This window comes from Scyliorhinus torazame, chromosome 23 (genome assembly GCF_047496885.1).
Source record: "Scyliorhinus torazame isolate Kashiwa2021f chromosome 23, sScyTor2.1, whole genome shotgun sequence".
NCBI lineage: Eukaryota > Metazoa > Chordata > Chondrichthyes > Carcharhiniformes > Scyliorhinidae > Scyliorhinus > Scyliorhinus torazame.
This window is the reverse complement of record NC_092729.1, coordinates 82,493,493-82,500,133: the sequence shown is the minus strand read 5'-3', so window position 1 is coordinate 82,500,133 and position 6,641 is coordinate 82,493,493. Positions and strand designations below refer to the sequence as shown.

General features: G+C 66.4%; 1 protein-coding gene across 1 annotated transcript in view; it reads left to right on the top strand.

Moving 5' to 3' along the window:
* The first annotated feature begins 5,301 nt into the window (after nt 1–5,301).
* LOC140399632 (uncharacterized) overlaps nt 5,302–6,641 on the top strand; it is a 71,599-nt gene continuing 70,259 nt past the window's right edge. The window contains exon 1 of the mRNA XM_072489169.1: nt 5,302–5,364. The gene's annotated coding sequence lies outside the window, so the exon portion shown is untranslated. The remainder of the gene's footprint in view (nt 5,365–6,641) is intronic.

Below are 6,641 nucleotides of genomic sequence, written 5' to 3'. Positions count from 1 at the left end.
AGGGAGATGTATATACTCTAGGATTTGAGCTCCATAATCAAGGCCGACACTCCCCCCGGTGCCAGTACTGAGGGAGCGCTGCACTTTAAGAGGGAGATGTCTACACTCTAGGATTTGAGCTTCATAATCCAGGCCGACACTCCCCCCGGTGCCAGTACTGAGGGAGCGCTGCACTGTCGGAGGTAGATGTCTATACTCTAGGATTTGAGCTCCATAATCCAGGTCCACACTCCCCCCGGTGTCAGTACTGAGGGAGCGCTGCACTGTCGGAGGGAGATGTCTATACTCTAGGATTTGAGCTCCATAATCCAGGCCGACACTCCCCCCCGGTGTCAGTACTGAGGGAGCGCTGCACTGTCGGGGGTAGATGTCTATACTCTAGGATTTGAGCGCTATAATCCAGGCCGACACTCCCCCCGGTGCCAGTACTGAGGGAGCGCTGCACTGTCGGAGGGAGATGTCTATACTCTAGGATTTGAGCTCCATAATCCAGGTCCACACTCCCCCCGGTGTCAGTACTGAGGGAGCGCTGCACTGTCGGAGGGAGATGTCTATACTCTAGGATTTGAGAGCTATAATCCAGGCCCACACCCCCCCCGGTGTCAGTACTGAGGGAGCGCTGCACTGTCGGAGGTAGATGTCTATACTCTAGGATTTGAGCTCCATAATCCAGGCCGACCCTCCCCCCGGTGCCAGTACTGAGGGAGCGCTGCACTGTCGGGGCTAGATGTCTATACTCTAGGATTTTAGCTCAATAATCCAGGCCGACACTCCCCCCAGTGCCAGTACTGAGGGAGCGCTGCACTGTCGGAGGTAGATGTATATACGCTAGGATTTGAGCTCCATAATCCAGGTCGACACTCCCCCCGGTGCCAGTACTGAGGGAGCGCCGCACTGTCAGAGGGAGATGTCTATACTCTAGGATTTGAGCTCCATAATCCAGGCCGACACTCCCCCCGGTGCCAGTACTGAGGGAGCGCCGCACTGTCGGAGGGAGATGTCTATACTCTAGGATTTGAGCTCCATAATCCAGGCCCACACTCCCCCCGGTGCCAGTACTGAGGGAGCGCCGCACTGTCGGAGGGACATGTCTGTACTCTAGGATTTGAGCTCCATAATCCAGGCCCACACTCCCCCCGGTGCCAGTACTGAGGGAGCGCCGCACTGTCGGAGGTAGATGTATATACTCTAGGGTTTGAGCGCTATAACCCGGCCCACACTCCCCCCGGTGCCAGTACTGAGGGAGCGCTGCACTGTCGGAGGTAGATGTCTATTCTCTAGGATTTGAGCTCCATAATCCAGGTCGACACTTCGCCCGGTGCCAGTACTGAGGGAGCGCCGCACTGTCGGAGGGAGATGTCTATACTCTAGGATTTGAGCTCCATAATCCAGGCCAACACTCCCCCCGGTGCCAGTTCTGAGGGAACGCTGCACTGTCGGAGGTAGATGTAAATACTCTTGGATTCAAGCGCTATAATCCAGGCCGACACTCCCCCCGGTGCCAGTACTGTGGGAGCGCCGCACTGTCGGAGGTAGATGTCTATTCTCTAGGATTTGAGCTCCATAATCCAGGCCAACACTCCCCCCGGTGCCAGTTCTGAGGGAACGCTGCACTGTCGGAGGTAGACGTATATACTCTAGGATTTGTGCTCCATAATCCAGGTCCACACTCCCGCCGGTGTCAGTACTGAAGGAGCGCTGCACTGTCGGAGGGAGATGTCTATACTCTAGGATTTGAGCTCCATAATCCAGGCCGACAATCCCCCCCGGTGTCAGTACTGAGGGAGCGCTGCACTGTCGGAGGGAGATGTCTATACTCTAGGGTTTGTGCTCCATAATCCAGGCCGACACTCCCCCCCGGTGCCATTACTGAGGGAGCGCTGCACTGTCGGAGGTAGATGTCTATACTCTAGGATTTGAGCTCAATAATCCAGGCCGACACTCCCCCTGTGCCAGTACTGAGGGAGCGCTGCACTGTCGGGGGTAGGTCTATATACTCTAGGATTTGAGCTCCATAATCCAGGCCGACACTCCCCCCGGTGCCAGTACTGAGGGAGCGCTGCACTGTCGGAGGGAGATGTCTATACTCTAGGATTTGAGCTCCATAATCCAGGCCCACACTCCCCCCGATGCCAGTACTGAGGGAGCGCCGCACTGTCGGAGGTAGATGTATATACTCTAGGATTTGAGCTCCATAATCCAGGCCCACACTCCCCCCGGTGCCAGTACTGAGGGAGCGCTGCACTGTCGGAGGTAGATGTAAATACTCTTGGATTCAAGCGCTATAATCCAGGCCGACACTCCCCCCGGTGCCAGTACTGAGGGAGCGCCGCACTGTCGGAGGGAGATGTCTACTCTCTAGGATTTGAGCTCCATAATCCAGGCCCACCCTCCCCCCGGTGTCAGTACTGAGGGAGCGCCGCACTGTCGGAGGGAGATGTCTACACTCTAGGATTTGAGCTCCATAATCCAGGCCCACACTCCCCCCGGTGCCAGTACTGAGGGAGCGCTGCACTGTCGGAGGGAGATGTATATACTCTAGGATTTGAGCGCTATAATCCAGGCCCACACTCCCCCCGGTGCCAGTACTGAGGGAGCGCTGCACTGTCGGGGGTAGATGTCTATACTCTAGGATTTGAGCTCCATAATCCAGGCCGACATTCCCCCCGGTGCCAGTACTGAGGGAGCGCTGCACTGTCGGGGGTAGATGTCTATACTCTAGGATTTGAGCTCCATAATCCAGGCCGACACTCCTCCATGAGCCGATCAATTTGGGGTGTCGCAAGGAGCCCACCGGGCCTCGGACCTGGTGTACCGGGCGGGGGGGGGAGGGAGAGGTGTTTAAGTTACCCAAGCACAACAGCATTAAGTAGCTGATGTCCAAGTTAATATGTTTTCCTTCCTTGTTTAGTCTTTCCGCGGGTTGGTATGCCGCACGCTGATTGTAAATGCGACAGTATCCAAAGACCCAGAAGGGTGTCGTGGAGCACCGGTTTGCGTGTGTGTTTGTTTCCTGGGATAATTAGAGGAATGGTGTACAACGCAGTGAGGGACCAGTGCAGTGAATGTAGGAGCAAGACATACAATATTTGATTAACTTAAAATAAAGTCAAAAACCCGCCCAACAGGAAGGACTGGGTCAAGTGGTTAAACTCCTCACGAATCCCCAGATAACCCTGCAACAAACTGATCTGACCAGAGCTGAATGCTGGGATTTACAAATAGGCTGGAAAAAGGGTCCCGATTGGTCAAATTCCATCTCCAAACCTACAGACGGGGCGGGCAGGATGGCTCAGTGGTTAGCACGGGGACAGGGGACGGTGGGAGTGCCCCTTCTCCGGGTAGAGTGCTCCCTCGGGGGAGGGGCCGACGCAGACCCCGATGGGCCGAACGGTCCCCTGCATGCGCTGCGGGGCGCGGCGGGGAGCGGGCGAGGCGCCCGGACGAGAGCCCATCGCGGGCAAGTGCTGGGGACCACGTGCCGGGGGAACCGGGAATGGGGCGGGCGGGTGCTGGGCGGGGATCCCCTTCCCGGGCGGGAAGACTCCGCGACTGGGCGGAGGCTGCCCGCCGGCCGGGGGGGGGGGGGGGGGGTTGGAGGTCCTGGAGAGCGGCCGGGAGACCGCGCCCCGCGGGATTGTGGGAACTCCGAGCGGCCCTGTCGACGGGGACGGTCCGGTCGGGTCCTCGGACTCTGCTTTCGGGCGGGGTCGGCGATGGGAGGCTGGGCCCGGGGGGGGAGGGGGGGGGTCTCCGGGAGAGCCGCCGGGGGGGGGGGGTCTCCGGGAGACCGCGCCCCGCAGCCGCCCGCGGGATTGTGGGAACTCCGAGCGGCCCTGTCGACGGGGGCGGTCCGGTCGGGTCCTCGGGCTCTGCTTTCGGGCGGGGTCGGCGATGGGAGGCTGGGCCCGGGGGGGGGGGGGGTCTCCGGGAGAGCCGCCGGGGGGGGGGTCTCCGGGAGACCGCGCCCCGCGGGATTGTGGGAACTCCGAGCCGCCCTGTCGACGGGGGGCGGTCCGGTCGGGGTCCTCGGACTCTGCTTTCGGGCGGGGTCGGCGATGGGGGTGGGCCGGTGGGGGGGGGGGTGGGGGTTCCTTGCGGCCCCCCCCCCCACCTTCCGGTCAGGAGGGGGTGGGGTGAGTGAGGGGGAGGGGCTCCGCCATCATTAGTGAGGGGAGGGCGGTTGCGCCAGACAGCGCCACCCGGAGGCTGGAGGGGGGAATTGCCGCCGCGCCTGGACTCTGGGGAGCGAGAGCGCAGGCGCGGCTGTCGGCAGCGGGCTGGCCGGGAAGCGTGAGGGGCGCAGGCGCAGGTGCCGGCAGCAGCCGGGGTGAGAGTATGTGCGCAGGCGCTGTGCCGGCCGTTGATCTGTCGGCGGAGGGGGGGGGAAGGAGGAGAGCGGAGCATGCGCGGCGGGTTGGGGGGAGGGCGCAGTCACTGAGATTGACAGAACGAGGAGGGGGGCGGGGCCGGCGCCCGCGCGCGGGGCATTGTGGACAATTGGAGGACCTGTTCACGCTGGGTGGGGCTGTTGGAGGAGGGGGCGGGGCCGGCCGCGCGCGCGGGGCATTGTGGACACTTGGAGGACCAGTTCACGCTGGGTGGGGCTGTTGGAGGAGGGGGCGGGGCCGGCGCCGCGCGCGGGGGCATTGCGGACAGTGGAGGACCTGTTCACGCTGGGTGGGGCTGTTGGAGGAGGGGGCGGGCCGGCGCCGCGCGCGGGGCATTGTGGACAATTGGAGGACCTGCTCACGCTGGGTGGGGCTGCGGGTGGAGGGGGCGGGGCCGGCGCCGCGCGCGGGGCATTGTGGACAATTGGAGGACCTGCTCACGCTGGGCCGGGCTGAGGGAGGAGGGGGCGGGGCCGGCGCCGCGCGCGGGGCATTGTGGACAATTGGAGGACCTGCTCACGCTGGGCCGGGCTGAGGGAGGAGGGGGCGGGGTCGGCGCCGCGCGCGGGGCATTGTGGACAGTTGGAGGACCGCTCACGCTGGGTCGGGCTGAGGGAGGAGGGGGCGGGGCCGGCGCCGCGCGCGGGGCATTGTGGACAGTTGGAGGACCTGCTCACGCTGGGCCGGGCTGAGGGAGGAGGGGGCGGGGCCGGCGCCGCGCGCGGGGCATTGTGGACAATTGGAGGACCTGCTCACGCTGGGCCGGACTGAGGGAGGAGGGGGCGGGGCCGGCGCCGCGCGCGGGCATTGTGGACAGTTGGAGGACCGCTCACGCTGGGTCGGGCTGAGGGAGGAGGGGGCGGGGCCGGCGCCGCGCGCGGGGCATTGTGGGACAGTTGGAGGACGCTCCGGTCGGCTCGGCGGCGGCTTCAGCGCCTGGCGGCGGTTGGCGGCGGCGGGAGGAGGAAGGCAGGTGAGGGGGGAGGGGGGGGAGGTTTGGGTGGGCGGGGGGGTTAGGGGTCACGGGGGCAGGGGTTGGGGGTCACGGGGGAGGGGCCAGGGGTCACGGGGGGGAGGGAACCACAAACAAACAATTACAACAACAACCCCAGTTCCACCAACAACTGCCCCCCAAGTCCATCAGGGTGGGGAGCGCGCCGGGGGGGGAGGGGGCGCGGGGACTTCCCCGGAGCAACCCCCCGTCCCGGATCCCCCCCGTCCCGGATCCCCCCCCGTCCCGGATCCCCCCCGTCCCGGATCCCCCCCCGTCCCGGATCCCCCCCCGTCCCGGATCCCCCACGTCCCGGATCCCCCCCCATCCCGGATTCCCCCCGTCCCGGATCCCCCCGTCCCGGATCCCCCCCGTCCCGGATCCCCCCCGTCCCGGATCCCCCCCGTCCCGGATCCCCCCCGTCCCGGATCCCCCCCGTCCCGGATCCCCCCCGTCCCGGATCCCCCCCCTCCCGATCCCCCCCTCCGGCCCCCCGCCCGATCCCCCCCCGTCCGGATCCCCCCCGACCAAGTCCCGGATCCCCCCCGTCCCGGATCCCCCCCGTCCCGGATCCCCCCCCGTCCCGGATCCCCCCCGTCCCGGATCCCCCCCGTCCCGGATCCCCCCCCGTCCCGGATCCCCCCCCCTGTCCCGGATCCCCCCCCGTCCCGGATTCCCCCCCGTCCCGGACCCCCCCCCATCCCGATCTCCCCCCCCCCCCCGTCCCGGATCCCCCCCCGTCCCGTCCCGGATCCCCCCCGTCCGATCCCCCCCCTGTCCCGGATCCCCCCCCCGTCCCGGATCCCCCCCCCGTCCCGGATCCCCCCCCCCGTCCCGGATCCCCCCCGTCCCGGATCCCCCCCCTGTCCCGGATCCCCCCCCGTCCCCGGGTCCCCCCCGTCCCGGATCCCCCCCGTCCCGGATCCCCCCCCTGTCCCGGATCCCCCCCCGTCCCGGATTCCCCCCCGTCCCGGATCCCCCCGTCCCGGATCCCCCCCCGTCCCGGATCACCCCCGTCCCGGATCCGTCCCGTCCCGGACCCCCCGTCCCGGATCCCCCCGTCCGGATCCCCGTCCCGTCCCGGATCCCCCCCGTCCCGGATCCCCCCCGTCCCGGATCCCCGTCCCGTCCCGGATCCCCCCCGTCCCGGATCCCCGTCCCGTCCCGGATCCCCCCCCCGTCCCCGGATCCCCGTCCCGTCCCGGATCCCCCCGTCCCGGATCCCCGTCCCGTCCCGGATCCCCCCCCGTCCCGGATCC